Below are 18,547 nucleotides of genomic sequence, written 5' to 3'. Positions count from 1 at the left end.
CTCAATATCCACCAAATTTCATACCCTTTCTATTTCCTTGATAACCCACATTACAAAGAGCTGAAAGAGAGATTTATAACCTTATCTTGTTCAGGAGTCTTGTTTGCATCAATATTCTTATATTTACACAGCAAACACAATATACATTAGGCTTTGAAGATTCTTAGCTGCCTAACTTTAAAATAATGGAATGGGATTCCATCAGAGGGGGGTCTCAATAAGCTGGGACTACGAAAAGAGAAAAGAGAACTTCATGGCTCTGCTGCCTTGAGCTCATGGCGAGTAGGGGAGGTCTCCTTGTGTTCCTAATGGCTTGTTTAATTTACGGTGTTTAAAGTTAAAAGTATGCCACGGCAACAATTTTCACAACCACAAACAACATTTTTTTGAAAGAATGCAATTTTGGAGTCAAGACTCTTCCTAACCGTGTGGCCTGGGACAAGTAACCTAAAAATGATGGCTCATGTTCATTGAGGGCTTACGGTTTGCTGGGCACATTGCCAAATTGCACGATCTCATTTATTGAAGCAGGTTCCATTATATCCTCGTCTTATAGATGAGGTGCCTGAGGCACGGAGAAGACTTGTCCAGGGTCGCATAGCGAGTAGATAGTAGAACTGGGAATCAAACCCAGGCAGCCTGACTCTGGAGCTACCCAGGGCTGTGTCATAACCACCATTCTGCACTCGGCCTTGACTTTCCCATCTGCAAAATGGAACTGTAATACCTTTTACTTTTGTATGAATTGGAGATAAAGAGTGCTAAAAAATGTTAAATGTACTTGGCGTTTAGTAGATCCTTAATAGATAGCATTTTGCAAAACAAAAACAAAAACAAAAACAAAAATCCTTACTTCTTCCAGGACATTTGTGCCCAGTTTCTTTTGGTCACTTTGATATTCATGAAGACAACTTATGGTCCGAGCCTCATTTAACTGTCAAGTCATTTGGCATTAGTGATCATCTTGCTGGTAAAATTGTTCTCATTTTGCCTGGCTCTTTCTCACCACGGGGTGTGTATGTGTGTATGTGTGTGTGTGTTTGTGTGTGAGATGTGTCTGTACTAATTTCTCTGAACCTCGAGGGAGGGGCACCAAGACATAGGGAGAGATCCATGACTTGTTGAAGGCTGTGCACATCTAATCAGTGGACAGGAGAGCCAGGAGGTGCTCTGGACCCTTGCTGGCCTGCCCCTAGGGGGTGTGCCAAAGCCACTGCATGTCCTTGCGTGCCCTGGCCTCCCTGTCTCAGTTGTCCCTGCTCCATCTAGGTGTGGCTCTCTGAAGAGTGCAGTCACCATCCTCATCATGATCCCACAGCAGGCAGCTGGCAGCTGGCAGCCAAAGCCAGACAGAGGAGACAGGGGCACAGAAGGAAGTGACTTCCAAGGTCACACAGAGCTGTGATCAGAATTCATCTATAAAACAGGTTGTCTGCTTCCCAAGCCAGAGACTCCTTTCAAAAAATTATGAAACCACTGGACATAGAAAAACATGTAAAAAATTACATAATGAAGAACCATGTTCATACCACCCAACTTAAGAAATATCACCAACATGATTGAGGCCCGTGGGTCCCCCCATCATATCCTCTTGCCTCCTCCAGAGGTAACCATTACCTTGAGTTTGGTGTTTCGTTATTTTCACTTATTTATCAATGATTAGCTACATATGTCTGCAAACTTTAATGATATGTAGTATTAATTTACATATTTCTTAACAGTATAAATTTGCTTCTACTATATATATATCTCACCTCCTACAATTTTTTCCCCCAACTCAATATTATGTTTGTGAGCTCATCCAAGTTGATGTGTGTAGCTTCCATTCGTTCACTTTCACTGCTGTTTGGTATCCCATTGTATATCTACATCATAATTTATTTGTCCTTTCTCCTGTTGATGGATATTTACTTTATTTTTTTGCAATAAAAAAGCCATCATAAACATTCTTGCCTGCGTGCCCTTGTTCACATATGCCAGACTTTTTCTAAGGTATAGCATTAGGACTGAAATGTCAGGTTGCAGGGTCAAAAGGATTTTGTCCAACTGATCTTCAAAATGGTTATTTCGGTGTCGCACTCCCACCCACAGCATGTAAGAGTCTCTAGAATGCCCCATTATTACCGACACTAGGCATCATCAAACTTTTTCTTTTTCCCAGTTCGGTGGATTTGAAATGGTGTTTCGCTGAGTTCCTATGTTACGCTTCCTTGATTACCAGTGAGATTGAGCATATTTTCATATATTTATTAGTTAATCCTATTTACTCTTCGGTGAAATGCTTGTTCATTTTTTTTGCTCATTTTTCCATGGGCTGTTTGCCTTTTTTTTTTTTTGGTCAAAGTCCTTGATATATTCTAAATTTTAGTCCATTGACAAATATATGTATTCTAAACATCTTCTCCCAGCCTTTGGCTTATCTTTTCACTTGGTTTGTTGTATTTTTTAGTGGACAAAGTTTTATTTAAATTCCATCAAATTTACGTATTGTCATCTATGTTTTATGGCTTATTGAGGAACTCCTTCCCTACTTGGGGTCATATAAATACTCTACTTTTTCACCTAAAGATTTAAAGTTTTGTTTTATACATTTGTGTCTTAATTACATCTGGGATTTATTCTTATATGGTGTGTTTATAGAGATCCAGTTTCCTACATAGATAAGCAAGTGACCCAGCATCATTTATTTATTGAAGAATTCTTTGCTCCACTGATCTGCAATGCTACCTTGTCTTGTCGAGTTTTTAAATTTTCAGGTGAATTTCTGGACTTTCCATGCTGTTTTTTTGGTCTATTTGTCTATCTTCATGACAATACCTGACTCCCAATTACTCTAGCTTTATGACACATTCTTTTACCTAGTGGAATGTGTCCTTTTCTTTGATTTTCCACTTCAGAGTGACATCATTGTTCTCGGACCATTGTTGTTCCATTTAAACTTTAAAATAAGCTTGTCTAGATCCTATAGCAACTCTCAGGATTTTGACAGGAATTTGTAGATCGATAGAGGGAAAGTTGGCATCTTAAAGACAGTCAGTCTTCTACTAGGTCATAAAATATGAAATATCTGATTTCAAATCAAAAGTTTAGTTTATTATATCTCAAACAGGAAGCAGTACAATTAATCAAAGTACGCACCTAAATTATCAATACAATTTTACCGTCTTAAGGGTAACTTGTTTATGCCAACAGCGAAGAAGCCTGGAGAGCAAGTGGCAAAGAAATCGCAAAAGGTGTTTTCCACAGTTTGTTGAGAATTGAATACTTTTCCTTGAAAGATGTGGTCCAAGCCTGGAAGAAGTGGTAGTCAGTCTGTGCAAGGTCTGGTGAATATGGTGGATGACAGAGAGTTTCCAAGTCCAGCCTCTGTGGTTTGAGCAGCGTTGTTTGTGCACATGTGGTCAAGCTTTGTCTTGCAAGATGCCTGTCTCTATTGACCAGTCTTAGCTGCTTAATCACAAGCATCATCATCATTTTGTCCAATTTGTTGCAGAAGACATCCACTGTAATCACTTGACCAGGTTTCATGAAGCTGTAATGTGGATAATACCAGCACTGGACCACCAGACACCATTAGCTTTTTTGGAAGAATATTAGGTTTTGGACTGTGTTTTGGCACTTCATCTGTATTCAACCACTGTGCTGAACACTTGTGATTATCAAAAAGAATCCATTTTCATCACACATAATAATGCGGTGTAGAAATGGTTTGCCTTTATGTCGTGACAGCAAAGAAAGGCAACTTCAAGACAATTTCTCTTCTGACGCTCGTTTAATACATGTGGTACCCATCTATCCAGCTTCTTTACCTTGCCCATTTGTTTTGAATGTATTTATGTAATTTTATTATTTTTAAAATTTCTATGGTAAATATGCTCTTTTATATTTTTGTAAAAATATAAAAACTATATCTTATAGCTTATTTATGTGTTTATTTATGTTTTTTCTTGGCCAGTACTGTCAGAAACTTCTCCATTACATTAGTATCTACGAAATTTATTGTTTAATGTTCTTTATTTCTTAATTTATTAATTTCTGCTCTTGTTTTTACTATTCTCTTCCTTCTACTTTCTCTGGGTTTATTTCATTTTTCTTTTTCTAGCTTTTTAAGTTGGATGTTTAGCTCATTAAATTTTATCCTTCTTTTCTAACCTGATCCCTTTGGGCCATAAATTTCTTTCCACAACTTTGGTTGTATCCTATAATTGTTAAATGGAATATTTTATATTATAAAATTCTAAGTATTGGTTCCCGGCGCTTAGCCGGGCGCTAATGGCGGCCGGTGTCGCGGACGCTGCGCCCTTCTCCCTAAGGCGTTTTCAGTGGACAGAGCTGGGATGGATACACACACATTTGTTTGAAATCATGCGTTTATTTGATACTTCCAATTCCAGCCCAACCCTTTGCCCAGTTTGCTCTGTGGTCAGACTTCTACTCATGCTCTAAAACCCAGCTTATCACATCTCTGAAGACTTTGCTGATATCCTCAAGATGCTCTTTACTCCCTTTCTTTGCTATTAATTTACCATGGACATATGAGTATCATTGTGCTTATTACACTCAAGGAATGTTTATTGGATGCATGCCATTAAAATCCACATTGAAAATGCCATTATTTTTGAGAGATGAGAACTAGAATTTTGCCTTCCACATGGCTGTACACATACGACTAGAATAAAACTTGGATCATGAACCCTCCCCCAGAAAAATTCTAAGTATTTTCTAACTTATATTGTGTTTTCTTCTTTGATCCATGACTTATTTCTAAGTGTGTTAATTTATCAAATACTAATATGTATAGATAGTGTATGTGTGGTTTTTTTTGTTATTGATTTTGTCTTAATTGCATTGTAGTTAAAGAATGTGGTCTGTATAAAACAGCATCTTTGCTATTTCTTGAGATTAAACTTATGGCTTAATATGTCATAAATGCTTTTTATATGTCCGAGAAAAATATATTTTCTAATTGTAAAATTCAGGCTCTGGGCTCAGCAGCAATGTAGTTTTGACTAGGATCTGTGATGGGAGGGTTTCTGGTCCTTGGTCACTACATAGGCTGCTGTTGCCTGTTCCTCTACGTGAGCCTGGGTTGGGGCCAGAGGGGCTTCCTGCCCTTCTGCTGTAGGGTTTTCACTTCTACCTCTCCTCCAGAGCCAGTGGATCTTATCCCGGGCCCTGAGGACAAGAGAGTTTCCAGTGGCTGAAACCAAAAGGCTTTGTGCCTGTGAACCCCTGAGAGGGCCTTTCTCAGGTCTCCTGCCTTGCCTCTGATTTTTCTACTGAGCACCTACTGTTTGTACATGGGTGTGGACATCTCCTGTGTCTGATGCTCGCAGGGATTCTCAACTGTATGCTGGCCCACTCTCGGCCTTTAAGAACTTAAAGTTCAAGCTGTTTTATTCTCACCTGCTTTCATAGAGGCTGCCTCTGCCCCCCACGCCAATTCTCCTACCACTGGAGTAGATGCTAAAGCAATACGATTTGTTATTTTAGACAAGGGACTAATAGACAGGCAGGATGGGAATATGGAAATTCTCAGCCTGTGCGGCTTTCTTTGGGAAAACTGTTTGCCTCTTTTATACCCGTTGGATTAAGTCCTCAAGGTTGCAGAGAATGCCCTCCTGGTGGTTCCAGGGGAAGAAGGCTGAGACTGACTGTATTTACCTATTTTTATTGTGGTGAAATCTTATCAGTTTCAACCTGATACCAAATCCTGTATAGTCTCTTCCCTGACATTTATTTCAGAGACTCTTTGCAGATCTCTTCTAAATATCACCCAAGCCTCTGCAGCTGCAATGCCTGTCCTCGTAGGACACATTTAGGGGATTTATGAATACCCTAAAAACCTTGTGCCTTCATACAAATCTCAGCCTCTTCTCCTTTCCCAACTCTCTGAATCCCCGCTGATCTTAAAAGCCACTAATGGGGAATGAGAAGTCTGTGATAAAGGCTTCTGTGTGGTTAGAAAGCTAGGAGCAAGAGAAAATAATTATTTACCAGGTCACTCTGTCCCCAAACCACCCTTTGAAATTCTGTTTCTATGAGCTGCCATCATTAGTTTTTTTTGTTTGTTTTTTTTTTTATCAGTCATCATGAAGTGAAAAGAGTAATGACTTCCCGCAGGATTATAAATAGTTATGGAGGGGCTGACCTAGAACAGAAATCACTGCTTATGTGTCTAATGGTAAATGTCAGGAGGAATTAATTGGGGAAAGAGATAAACAGCACTGCAAAAAGGAGAATGTTTCCTGAAAACTCTGCCCAGAGAGGGTTTGGAGGGGCCTGAGACACCCTGTGGGAACCTTGATAAAGGCCCTTCCTCTTTGCTCTATGCCCAGTGTTAATACGCAGTGCTCAGGGGCAGACTCTAGGCAGCGGTCCCTGAGCTTTCTGGCACCAGGGACCAGTTTCATGGAAGACAATTTTTCCGCAGATGGTGGGGCGGGGGGAGAGGCGGAACTCAGGCGGGGGTGTGAGCGATGGGGAGTGGCTGTAAATATGTTCTCTCCCTTACCGCAGCTCACTTCCTGCTGTGCGGCTCCCTGGTTCCCAAGTTTCATGGAAGACAATTTTTCCACAGAGGGGGTTGGGGTGGTGGAGGTGCAGGGGGGGCGGGACGGCGCAGCTCTGTGGCCCTGTCCCTAACAGGTCACAGACCAGTCCTGGTCCGCAATGCAGAGGTTGGGGACCGCAGCTCTGGGGGATGCTCACATTGGAATGATTCTCCCAACCCCATGCCCAGGCATCCTTTACATTCCTTGATTCAGAATCTCGGTGGAAAGGGGTTACAGGATATTGGGGCTACTCCTGTCTCTTTTATGGCGCCCGTTATAATGAGAGGTTTAGATAAAGTCATCTAGGAAATTTGGTATTAAAGAAAAGTCATGAATTCTTAGAGCTAGAAGACATCTTAGAGAAGAGGTTCTCGAAGTATGATGAAGCCTGAAACCCCTTCATGGGGTACGTGATGTAAAACCTGTTTGCATAATAACACTAAGATATCATTTGCCCTCCCACCTTACTTATCCATTGGTTTATTTTATTGTGTTGATGTCTACACCAATAAGGAAAAAGCAATGTGAGTAAAACTGCTGGCACCTTGGTGCCAATCAAGGCAGTGGGCCCAAACTCGTAGTCAGTGTATTCTTTTTTTTTTTTTTTGAGACAGAGTCTCACTGTGTTGCCCTGGCTAGAGTGCCGTGGCGTCAGCCTAGCTCACAGCAACCTCAAACTCCTGGGCTCAAGCCATCCTCCTGCCTCAGCCTCCCGAGTAGCTGGGACTACAGGCATGTGCCACCATGCCCGGCTAATCTTTTCTATATATATATTTTCAGTTGTCCAGATAATTTCTTTCTATTTTTAGTAGAGACGGGGTCTTGCTCTTGCTCAGGCTGGTCTCAAACTCCTGACCTTGAGCGATCCACCCGCCTCGGCCTCCCAGAGAGCTTTACAGGCGTGAGCCACCGCGCCCGGCCCAGTGTATTCTTAATTCCACATATTCTCCATAAGAATAATAATATGTTTCATTTAAGAATGTCCTTGATGAAGCAATGAAAAGTATGAATTTCATTAAATCCTGACCTTTAAGTCACCTCTTTTTAATATTCTGTGTGATAAAAGGTAAAGCACCGTGCATATAAAACACTTCTGCTGCAGACCAAAATATTAATACGATTGTCTAGAAAAAAAGCAGTTGTGCCATTGTTTGAGTTATGAGCTGGACTAGCTAGTTTTTCAAGGAACACCATTTTTACGTAACAAAAAAATGACTGACAAACTATGGTTACTCAGACTGGAGTATTTGGCAGATAGTTTCTCAAAAAAGAATGAAATGAATCTGTTACTTCAAGCAAACTTACTGACAGTATTTGTTGCAGTGGTAAAATTTGCATTTTCAAGTAAAAATTAGCATTTTGAAACTGTTATATCTGTCATTCTGAGCCCGGACAGCCTCCCAATAATAACACTTTTTCTGATGAGAATAATAGTAGTAGTAACAAATGTGATTTTTTTTGGTTATCGTATGATGAACTGTATTAGCATTGGGAAGATCTATATAACGCATTGAACCAATATTTTCCAAATGATCAATGTATGATGTTACAAAATCCAAAAACTTGGGCAAAAGATTCATTCAAAGTGTAAGATAAATCAATGGACTTTAATGTAACAGAGTTCAAAAAGTTCACTGATATTTCAGATTTTATTATATATTGTCATTAATTTTTAAGACACTACCACTTGTCGAGTTAGGTGCAGTATCAAAGACAAATATCCACAATTATCTGGAAAAGCTATTGAAATGCCCTCCCCTTCCAAATTACATGCGTGAGTGAGGCAGAATTTTCTTCACATCATCCAACCAAAACAGCCTATCACATCAGACTGAATGCAAAAGCATATTCAAGAATCTAGTTGTCTTCTATTTGAGCCAGACATTAAAGAGATTTGTAAAAATATAAAACAATGCAACTCTCCTCACTAAATTATTTTGTTTGGTAAATATAGATGTTTTTCATAAAAATGTTATTTATATTAATATGTTTTAGGTCTATTATTATTACTTTAGATGAACTGATAATAAATATTTTGAAATGTCTAGTTTTAATTTCTAATATACTAAATATCAATTAATAAAATGACTATAAAGACCTCACAGATTTTTAATAGTGTGAAGGACTCTTGAGATCATAAATTTGAGAACCATTGACCAAAAGAATGAAATTACCCTCGGCTGAGCCTGTTAAACAATGCTCTACTAAGCCTTTGAGAGGCTACTCTGTTTTTTGCCATATTTTCAAATTTCAAGTAATCTTTCTTGACACTTTTTTTTCTTTTATTAACTCATTTTTTTAAAAATTGTCAAAATATTAAGGGGGCACAAATGTTTTTGTTACATGGATAGCTTTTGACACTTTTATTTTTATCTAATCTAATGGATAGATATTAGTTATCTATTGAGGGAGTTCTTATGTGTTATTAAAATTGAGTCTTCATAAACTAAAAGTAATTCTAACTCAGGATCTACTAAGAAATTGAGGTGTCATATTCTAAGACAAAGATCCCAACGTGCTCATATACATACTGATATTTGGAATTCCATTGGAAAGTAAAAATTGAATGGGTTATGTAAGTTATGGAATCTTTTACACCTCTTAAAAGGACAAAGTAAAAAATGTCAAGAAACTGCTCATATAGAAGCAGGCAGGGTACCCTAGATCCCGGGTAAGCAGCTGGTCCTGAGAGTACATCCCAGCCCTCCACTGGCTATTTGTTTAATCTTAGGAAAGTTAATTAGCCTCTCCAATTCTCAGTTCCCCGAGACTAATAATACTTACCTTTCAGGGTTGTACTTAGGATTAAAGACTGTGTAGGTGTGAAATGTATCACAGAATGTCTGGTTCAAGCCCTTAATAATCCTCATTTTTATTACCATCATTACAGATATACAGCCTAATCCCTGTGTTAGTTTCCTTCTGCTGTTGGAACATATAACCAAAAATTCACTAGCTAAAAACAACGGAAATTTATTCCTTTACAGTTCTGGAGGTCAGAAGTCTGAAGTGTGTTTTACGGGGCTAAAATCGATATGTTGGCAGGACAGGTTCCTTCTAGAGGCTCCATCTGTTTCTCGCCTGTTCCAATAGTTGCACTTCTGGTGGCCGCTGTCAGTCCTCGCCGTGGCTGCATCCTCCAATCTCTGCGTCAGTCATCACACGGACTTCTCTTCTCTCACCTTCCTCCTATTGGATATTTATAATTGTATTTCTTGATCCAGGACAACTTCCCCATCTCAAGAGCCTTAACTTAATCACACCTGTAAAGTCCCTTTTGCCATATAAGGTAACATTGCCCAGGTTCCAGGGATTAGGATGTGGGTATTTTGGGGGGCTATTATTCAGCCCACTAGATCCTCTCACTGTACAGTAAGAAAACTGTGTCCCATCGGAGGTGAGGATATTTACAGAGAAGGTCACGGGGCTGATTTTGGGTGAGGAAAGGCAGGCTTTCTACCTCCACTCCCACCAATTCCTGGCTAGAAATTCTGCTTGAGGCCTCTGACTTCCCAGGCAGGGCCTTTTCTCCTAACTCCCCGGCACCCCCTTGCAGAGCTGCCACTGCACACACAAATCCAGGTCATCGTTGACATCATATTCCATAAATCCACAGACATGATGTCTTTCCCTCCTTAGTGATCAGGGATTGAGAGCAATATATCTATTTCAACAGTTTTGAGGGCATAAAAGCCATTTAATGTCACAGTGAAGATTAATTTTGGTTTAGTTTATATCCAGGTTCATAACGTAAGACCAAATGGCCCAAGGCTTGGCATCTCCACGGCATTCACAGCATTACGTATAACGTCCAGGCGAGCCAAGATTTGATATTCTTTCTTTCTTTAGGGTCCTTCATTGCAGCTACATATTTTTAGCCATTACAGCCTATTCCAACTCATCCCACCACCCCACAAGCCCACCCCCAGGCTGTTTATGTACCATGGTTGCATGGACAGAGTGACCTTGGAGTCTCTCCCTTTTAGGGTCTGGCAGGATGGACCATGAATGGGTTCCTGGGAGAGACACCAAAAGTTTTGCAGCTGACAGTGAAATGCTGTCAAGATTTAAGACTCTTGAATAAGAAGAAATCGAAAGCCCTCCCTTCTAACCCATTTTCCTAAGGAATGTCTTTTATAGTGGGTTTACTGGTGGCCTCCAAAAAGATACTGTAAGGGAAAATGCATTTTTATAGGCAACAGTTTTCTTAGGCCAAACTAAGATGACTGCCGCAGTGTTTTTTCCAGCCGGGCCCCTCAGCTAGCAGGTCTTCCGGGGAGGCATGAGTCAGCATACTTATGTAACCAAGGTATTATCTCCTATGTGAACTCATGTGATCACTCTTTCCATGGCATGTTGCCACTATTGTTCAGAGCCATACATAGGCGCTTGCCATGTTCTCAGCCATGCTTTTCCCCACTGCTGTATCCCACCTCCATCCCCCGACAATAAAGAACATGTCTCACCTGCCCGCTGACACTAGCCTTTTCTTCCAATTTCCAAAGCCTGCAACGGAGCACGCACTAGCCACAGAGCATGCTCCTCACAGATATGCCCATGTCCTAATCCCCAGAACCTGAGAATATACTTTATACAGCAAAGGAATAACTTCGCCTTAAATGGTAACAGATGTGATTAAGGATCTTGGGCTGAGGAGATTACCTAAAATTATCCGGGTGGGTCCTAAATGTCTTCACAAGGGTTTTTATAAGAAAGAGGCAAAAGGAGATGAGACAGAAGAGAACAGAGACACGCAGAAGAGAAGGCCCTGTGAAGATGGAGGCAGAGATTGCAGTGATGTGACTTACAAACCCAGGAATGCCACGGGATGCCCACAGCACTAGGAGCTGGAAGAAGTAAGGGAGCGATTCTTCCATGGAGCCTTCTGAGGGAGGGTGGCCCTGCTGACACCTTGATTCCAAGCCTTCTGGCCTCTAGAACGTGTGAGAAAAAACTTCTGTAGTATTAATCCATCCAGTTTGTGATGCTTTGTTACAACAGCCCTAGGAAACTAATATCCTCTGATGGGCTGGGACAGGCATGCCTGCTGCTTGTAATAACAGCAAATATTAATTGAACATCCACTCTCTGCCAAGCACTGCGCTAAGCACTTTAATGCCTTCTTTCAATCAATTACATAGCAACTTCATTAGACAGGCATCATTGTCATGCACCATTTGCAGGTGAGAGAGCTGAGACTTAGGGAGCTCTGTCGGTTGTCATCAGTAGCCTCCAAAATTACTCCAAGGACAGCCCATTTCATTGGGAGGAAGAGTCAGGGAAAAAGAGATCAGAGCAGAGGGGCACCAGCTGGCAGAAAGAGGCCCAGCATTGCTGGGGGCACTGTAGCAGCTGCCCGGGAGAATACATGAGCTACCCTCAAAGCTCACTGGGGGAAGGGCAGGGCTTGGAGGATGTGTGTGGAGGGCACAAGGGCTGATGGGGCTCAGAAATTCTCCTGGTCACTATTCAGAGCCACGACTGTTTTCACGTTCATGGTGCTTCTCATCACCCATACCTCCCATCCAGGCTGGGAAGGCAGCCAGAAAACATGTGTTTCACCCGGGGTGGATGTTAACGGCTGGTGTCGACGTGGTGGGTCCTCTGTCCTCTTAGTCTAAGGGGAGTCTGTCTGGATCCTGGCGAAGCCCTCTGTGAGAGCCCTGCTTGTCAAGTCATTGCCATTCACATTACCCGAGGCACCTGGAGGTAATTTTTATTATATTTTCTCCCTGAGGTCCAGTTTCCCTTTGATCTTATACATCTGCTAAGCCCATAAACTCAGCTCTTGAAGCTAATGCAAACTCACAGGAAGGGAGACGTCAAGCAGAGACTTCTCTAACACCAAGCTCGTTTGAACGTGTTTAGGGACAGACTGGGCAGGGTGAGGTTTATGAGATTTCAGAGCTTTGCTTCATTACACCAACTGTAGTGGAAGCAAATAGAGATGGGCTCCCCTGGGGACAGACATTTGCATATAATTATTCAGATGAGGAACTTGTTGCGTTGGGTGTAGTAGAAACAGATGAGGACAGACTCCAGCAACAATTTTTCATTCGTTATTCTTGGCACTTGAAAGGCCCTGATGTTTTCCTATAGCCCATGGTTAAAAGTACTTACAAGGAACAAAACTAATAAGGTGGAGGGACAACATTTATTGAGTACCATCTGTATACCAGATGTTTCATACATGTTATTTAATCTTCAAAACAACTCTGGAATGAAAATGTTACTTCTCACTTTTCAAATAAAGAAACCGAAGCTCACAGAAACTAGATCATTTTACTCAGCACAAAGGATTAGTAAATTAGTAGAACTAGAATTCCACAGGTCAGGCTATTTTCATCGTACCATGCAAAATAAACAAACTCTGTGATTAATTGAACCACAGTGTGACTCACGTGTACATTGAAAATATCTGAATAAAACACATTTCATACCATTAGATATGTAAATTCAAAACATATTTTTCTTTGTTATTTTTGGTAGGTCAAAGGGCACATGCTGAATTCCAGGCCAAATGTTTCCAAAATAACATTCTTCAACCTACTGAGGGATTAATTGGTTGTGGCATTGAAGAATAATAGGCGTTTCTGATGAATTCCATCATTTCCTTGGGGAACCCTCCCAGTCTTCAGTAGAACAAATATTTAGTGAGTTTGTTGATAAACCCACACTCTCAGTGGCAGGTGTCATGAAGAAGTGGAGGCCCACAGGGGACCTGAAAGTGCTAACAGAGGAGAATGGGCAAGAGAGGATGTTATCCACCTGCCCAAAGACAGGGATCTGGACCAAGTGATGCCCTGAGACCACCTTCTGCCTGGACCTTTCTAGATAGTCTCCATGGGTGCGCTGCAGTTCAAAGTCTGGCCCATGGATTGAGGCCGGTGCACAAAATATTTCTTACCAGACTGGGAAGAATTAAGTACAGAATCCAGGAGTAAGTGCTTAGAAACATTTGCAGCAATTTGACGTTACCATGACATTTTTGTTGTATTTTACAGAAGTATTAATCACTATAGATTGGAAATTAAAATATTTTATCCTTCACCACAAATAGTTTGAGAAGCCCGTTTGTATAAAGGCATTAGTATAAGCCTTCTAACACGCACATCTGGATGCACAAGCCCATTGACCTACCAAAAATAACAAGAAATATGTTTTGGATGTATATGTATAATTATTTAAATGTATGTGTTACATTCAGATTTATCAAATCTCCCTGACTCATCTTTATTATATATATGAGGGTCATGTTGTTCATAAATATAGTGTTTATGTTTATTTTCCACAGAATAGTGAAAATAGCATTCTATTTTCTATATTTTTCTCAGGAAAAAAATCCAAAATCCTTAGCAGGTTAAGCCAGGCCGTGGATGATCCAGCCTCAGTACCACCCTTCTCCTCCAGCCTCCTTCTCACCGTTCTCTTTCATGACTCTGGGCCTTGTCTAGAATGTTTACTCTGCTGAAATACCTCTTCCTTATCTTTGCCTGCTGAACTCTTTTTCCAGCCTTTAAGGCTCAGCTCCAGCATCATTTCCCTGCTGATGGCTTCCTCCGGCCCCTGCTTAGCCTTATTCTGTAACCTACTCTTGTAACAAGCAGCCAAGTCTCAATCAATTCTGCACTTGAGTTCCCAATTCTGTGCTCTCACAGCACCTTGCAGACCTGGGCTGTAAGATTCAGTGGTGCAATTACGCACCTGTTTCCCACTCCACATCCTTTCCCATCCTGTGTACCTGGCCGGAAACCTCTTATGCTTCAAGACTCAGACCAAAGATCCCCTCCTCTGTGCAGACTTTCCACACCACAGGCAGATTTAACAGCTTCCTCTCGCTGTTCCTATTACACATTGAACATACACAGTTGTTCATTCATTCAACACAATTTATTGAGTACCTACTACATGCAAGATCCTATGCTAGGCTCTGGACAAAAGACTATGACCCAAAAGGACAAAAGGCCCACATGCTAGAGGAAAGAGACTTATTTTTTTAAAAAAGAAGCAAACAAAATCATTTCGGGAGGTGGTAAGTACTGTGAAGGAAATAAACCAGGTGATGTGATGGAGCATGATGGGAACAGGGAGGGTAGCTCAAATGAAGGGGCCAGGGGAGGCACAGAGGGGATGGCATGTGGACCTAAAGGGTAGGAAGCCAATCACTCTAAGAACAGGGACAAGCGTGTTCCAGGCAGAGGGAAGAGCAAGTGTGAAGGGCCTTGGGTGGGAACATGTTTGCTATGTTCTAGAAACGTGTTAAAAGAAAAACTTTAGACAAATTAAATTTAACAAAGTTTAATTGAACAAAGAACGATTTGGGAATTAGGTAGGTCCCAGAACCAAAATGGGTTGAGTCACCCCAGGGCTGCCTCATGGTCGGATAACATTTATGGACAGAAAAAGGATGTGATGTGCAGAAAATGGAAGAAAGGTATAGAAACAGCTGGATTGGTTACAGCTTGGCATCTGCCCCATTTGAACCTGGTTTGGACAGTGGCTGCCTATGGTTGGCTGAGACTTGGCTACTTGTGACAACAATAGGTTACAATCTGTTTACACATCACGTCAAATTACAGTTCCCTCTGTATGGAGAAACCTTTAGGCCAATCTTAAAATACATAGGGAGGCAGCAGTAGGCCACAGTGAATTTAACAGACGGTAGGAAGGCCCGTGAGTCTGGGGCGGAGTGAGTACGGAGGAAAGTGATAGGAGATGGTACTTCGCTTAGGATAATGGTCTCCAGTTCCATCCAAGGTGCTGCAAAAGACATTATTCCATTTCTTTTTATAGCTGAGTAGTACTCTATGGTATATATATATACTACATTTTCTTTATGCACTCATGAATTGACAGGCTCTTAGGTTGATTCCACATCTTTGCAATTGTAAATTGCACTATTTCAGTGCAAGTGTCTTTTTTGATAAAATGACTTCTACAGACACCACATGTACTCTCTAATAATTGGGAACAAAGAAATGTAAAGGACATTGGAAAACAAGAATGGGATTGGAGGGGATGAGGGATAAAACTTACATATTGGGTACAATGATGGGCATATTAAAAGCCCTGACTTATGCCTTATGCAAGTTATTCATGTAACAAAAACATTTGTACCCCCTTAGTCTTTTGAAATGAAAAAAATAGCCTCCCACAAAAAAATGATAGGAGATGAGATTAGAGTGGGAGACACAGGCCCGGCCTCTAGGACTTTGTGGGCCATGGTAAGATTAGATTTTATTTTAAATGCAGTGGAACCCATTTTAAGGTTTAAGAAAAGGAGTGACAGTGATCTGGTTTATAGCTTTCAAAACCATCTGCTTGGTATGTCAGCGCCCAACACTGAAATCACCTTTAGGGGATGACTGCAGTGGTTCAGGTGAGAGGTGCTGGTGGCTGGGACCAGGGTGGAAGTGCTGGAAATGGGGAGAGGAGGAAGGATTCAGGTTATGTTTCAGAAATTGGACAGACAGGAATGGCTGATGGCTTGGAAGTTGTATTGTATTATTAATACTATAACATGTAAGTGTAGGAATGTTGGAGCACTTTTCAGCTCTGAATATGGGATTTACTGAATGGTTGAAACAGAAAGTATCCCACTTACAAAATTTTCCACTAGGGAAACAATGCAAGCTTGTTTATATGCTAGCAGGAGTATAGACATTGGCATCTGAGTCTATAGGTGTTTTCTGATCCAACACTGCCCTTATGTTAGAGAAAGCAAATATTGGCCCTTCTTGGCAGAAAAGTGTCCAAATTCTAAGTTCAAGATAAAGCCCTGTACCTCACCCCAGAGACTGCCTGCCCTCTTGGCTGGCAATGAACCAATAAGCAGCCTTGTTTGAGTGTCATAATTTTATCCTAATATCAGCCAAACCGAAGTGCCCATAAGACAAAGTGGCAGGTCTCTGGACAAAGAAAGAACGTGACAGCCAAGAATTCACTTTGCTGTTTGGTCCTTTGTTTTTCCCAGCATTTCAAAACTCCTTTGCTCTCTGGGGAAATCAGGATTTGAATCAGTGTGACCCCAGAGCCTATACAATGAACCTCAGGGACCATATTAGTTGTGACTGTGCTCGTTAGCATGATGGACGGCAGGTGACTCTGGGTGCCAATCATACTTCACTTTCCTGTGCTTCCTATGTCCAGGGAGGAGTCTGGGCACAGCTCTCACAAAAGTAATAACTTCAAAAATGTGAGCCACTCCAACAGATCAGACTTTACTTTTTAAATTGGGGCAGGAAAAAAAAAGGAGGCTTAGCTGAGGATGGTCATAATGGACAGTATGACAAATGCCAATTTTTTCTTAAAATGATGTTTAAAAAGGATTCTTTCACCAACATTCCTCAGCATAGTATTCATTGCAGAGGATGTTTTTGGAATTCCAATGAATGTTAATTAACAAACATACACTGTACATCTGCTGGGAGCTAGGTCTGGGGGCGGAAGAGGGAATAGAGATAAGATACATTAATAGTAAGTGCCCTAAAAAAGGTCAGTTATTTAACTGATGGATCATTAGTTGAAGCAGATCTGAAGAAAATGGTAGTAATATAGAGGTGAATGTGGTCAAAATTTGAATAATTTATGTAATCAAAGGGCTCTGGAAACAGAGAAGAAAACCAAGAGTTTGTATGATACATAGGCAGTGTAATGCGCATTAGCTTCAGGGCCATGTAGACTGGGTTTGGAATCCTACCTACACCACTCATCAATGTTTTTATCTTGGGCAGGCCAGCCTAACCTCCCTAAGCTTCAGTGTCCCCATCCATGAACTGGGGGATATATAATACTTATCTCCAGAGTCCTGCAGTGAAAAATAGATGAGGTGAAGTATATGAAGTGTCTAATGACCTAACATGTAATCAGTGCTCAACAAATGGTAGAAAATGTTAATACAGATTCTTAGTGTATGTTTTGCTCTACTATAATTCCTTTCCCCTTTCTGAGAAAAAGTTACCATATTCTGGGGTATCTTAGACACCATAGGGAACAGGAAGTTCTGATATGCCTGGTCTTAATACTAGACAAATGTACCAATGCAATGTGATGGGCAATGGCTGATTAGCTAAGATACCGGGAAGGGAGAAGAATCATTAGATTCCAAATAAATAGTAGATAGAGGAAAGCGGTTGAGGTTTTAAACTTGATACCCAGGAGAATTAGGCTAGAGGTCCATATTGTAAGGGCTGGAGGGAATCTTAGAGACAATCTAATTCAGTTACTTCTTGGTACTGTAGAAGATACTGAAACCCACAGAGGTTGAGTCACTATTCCAAGTCCCTCAGGGGCAGGGCTGAGGCTGCAGTCTAAGTCCATGGGTTCTGTTTTCTTCCATTTCCTGTTCCTTGTTTCCTGGAGATTTGAAGGCAGATGGCAATGCACAAGTCAGAAACACTGAGCTTGGGAAGTCAGAGAAAAATTTAATTTCTCAACTCCCCTGCTTAAATATGAGAAACAACCACTTACACTCCATTTGAGAAAGATTCTGTAGCAATAAAAGCCCACTTGTTAGGAACCAAGGCAGGAAGAAAGAAGTATGGTCAACGATCTTCCAGTCAGTGTGCTGGCCTGAGCATCTTGAATTGATTCTAACTGATTCGTTAGCAGGTTGCTTGAAACCTGCGTCAAAGGTGGCCCGTGGAAAATGAAGTTTAGATACCAGAAATCTCTTGGGATAACCTAGAGAAAGAAATTAAGAATGAAATTAAAATTATAGATAGAAAAATGTCAGAGGATAGTTATTACATAAAAAACTACCTAACTATTCCCTAAACATATTTTCTGTGAGAACCAAAAAAGAAACTCCTTTGTCTGAGCCTTGAGCAAAGCCTTTCTTTGCAAACATTGGCAAAGAAAGAGCCAGTGGCACTGAAAAATGCTCGAGTGGCTATTTGTGAAGACCAGGGATAATGCTAGAAGGTGCTGACGTTGAATGGCCTTCTTGATGTTCTTAAGGATCTGGGTGGCATTGGTCATGTAGCTTCACTTAA

The sequence above is a fragment of the Propithecus coquereli genome, unplaced genomic scaffold, assembly GCF_000956105.1.
Source record: "Propithecus coquereli isolate 6110/MARCELLA unplaced genomic scaffold, Pcoq_1.0 Scaffold68, whole genome shotgun sequence".
Taxonomy (NCBI): domain Eukaryota; kingdom Metazoa; phylum Chordata; class Mammalia; order Primates; family Indriidae; genus Propithecus; species Propithecus coquereli.
This window is presented reverse-complemented; position numbering follows the sequence as displayed.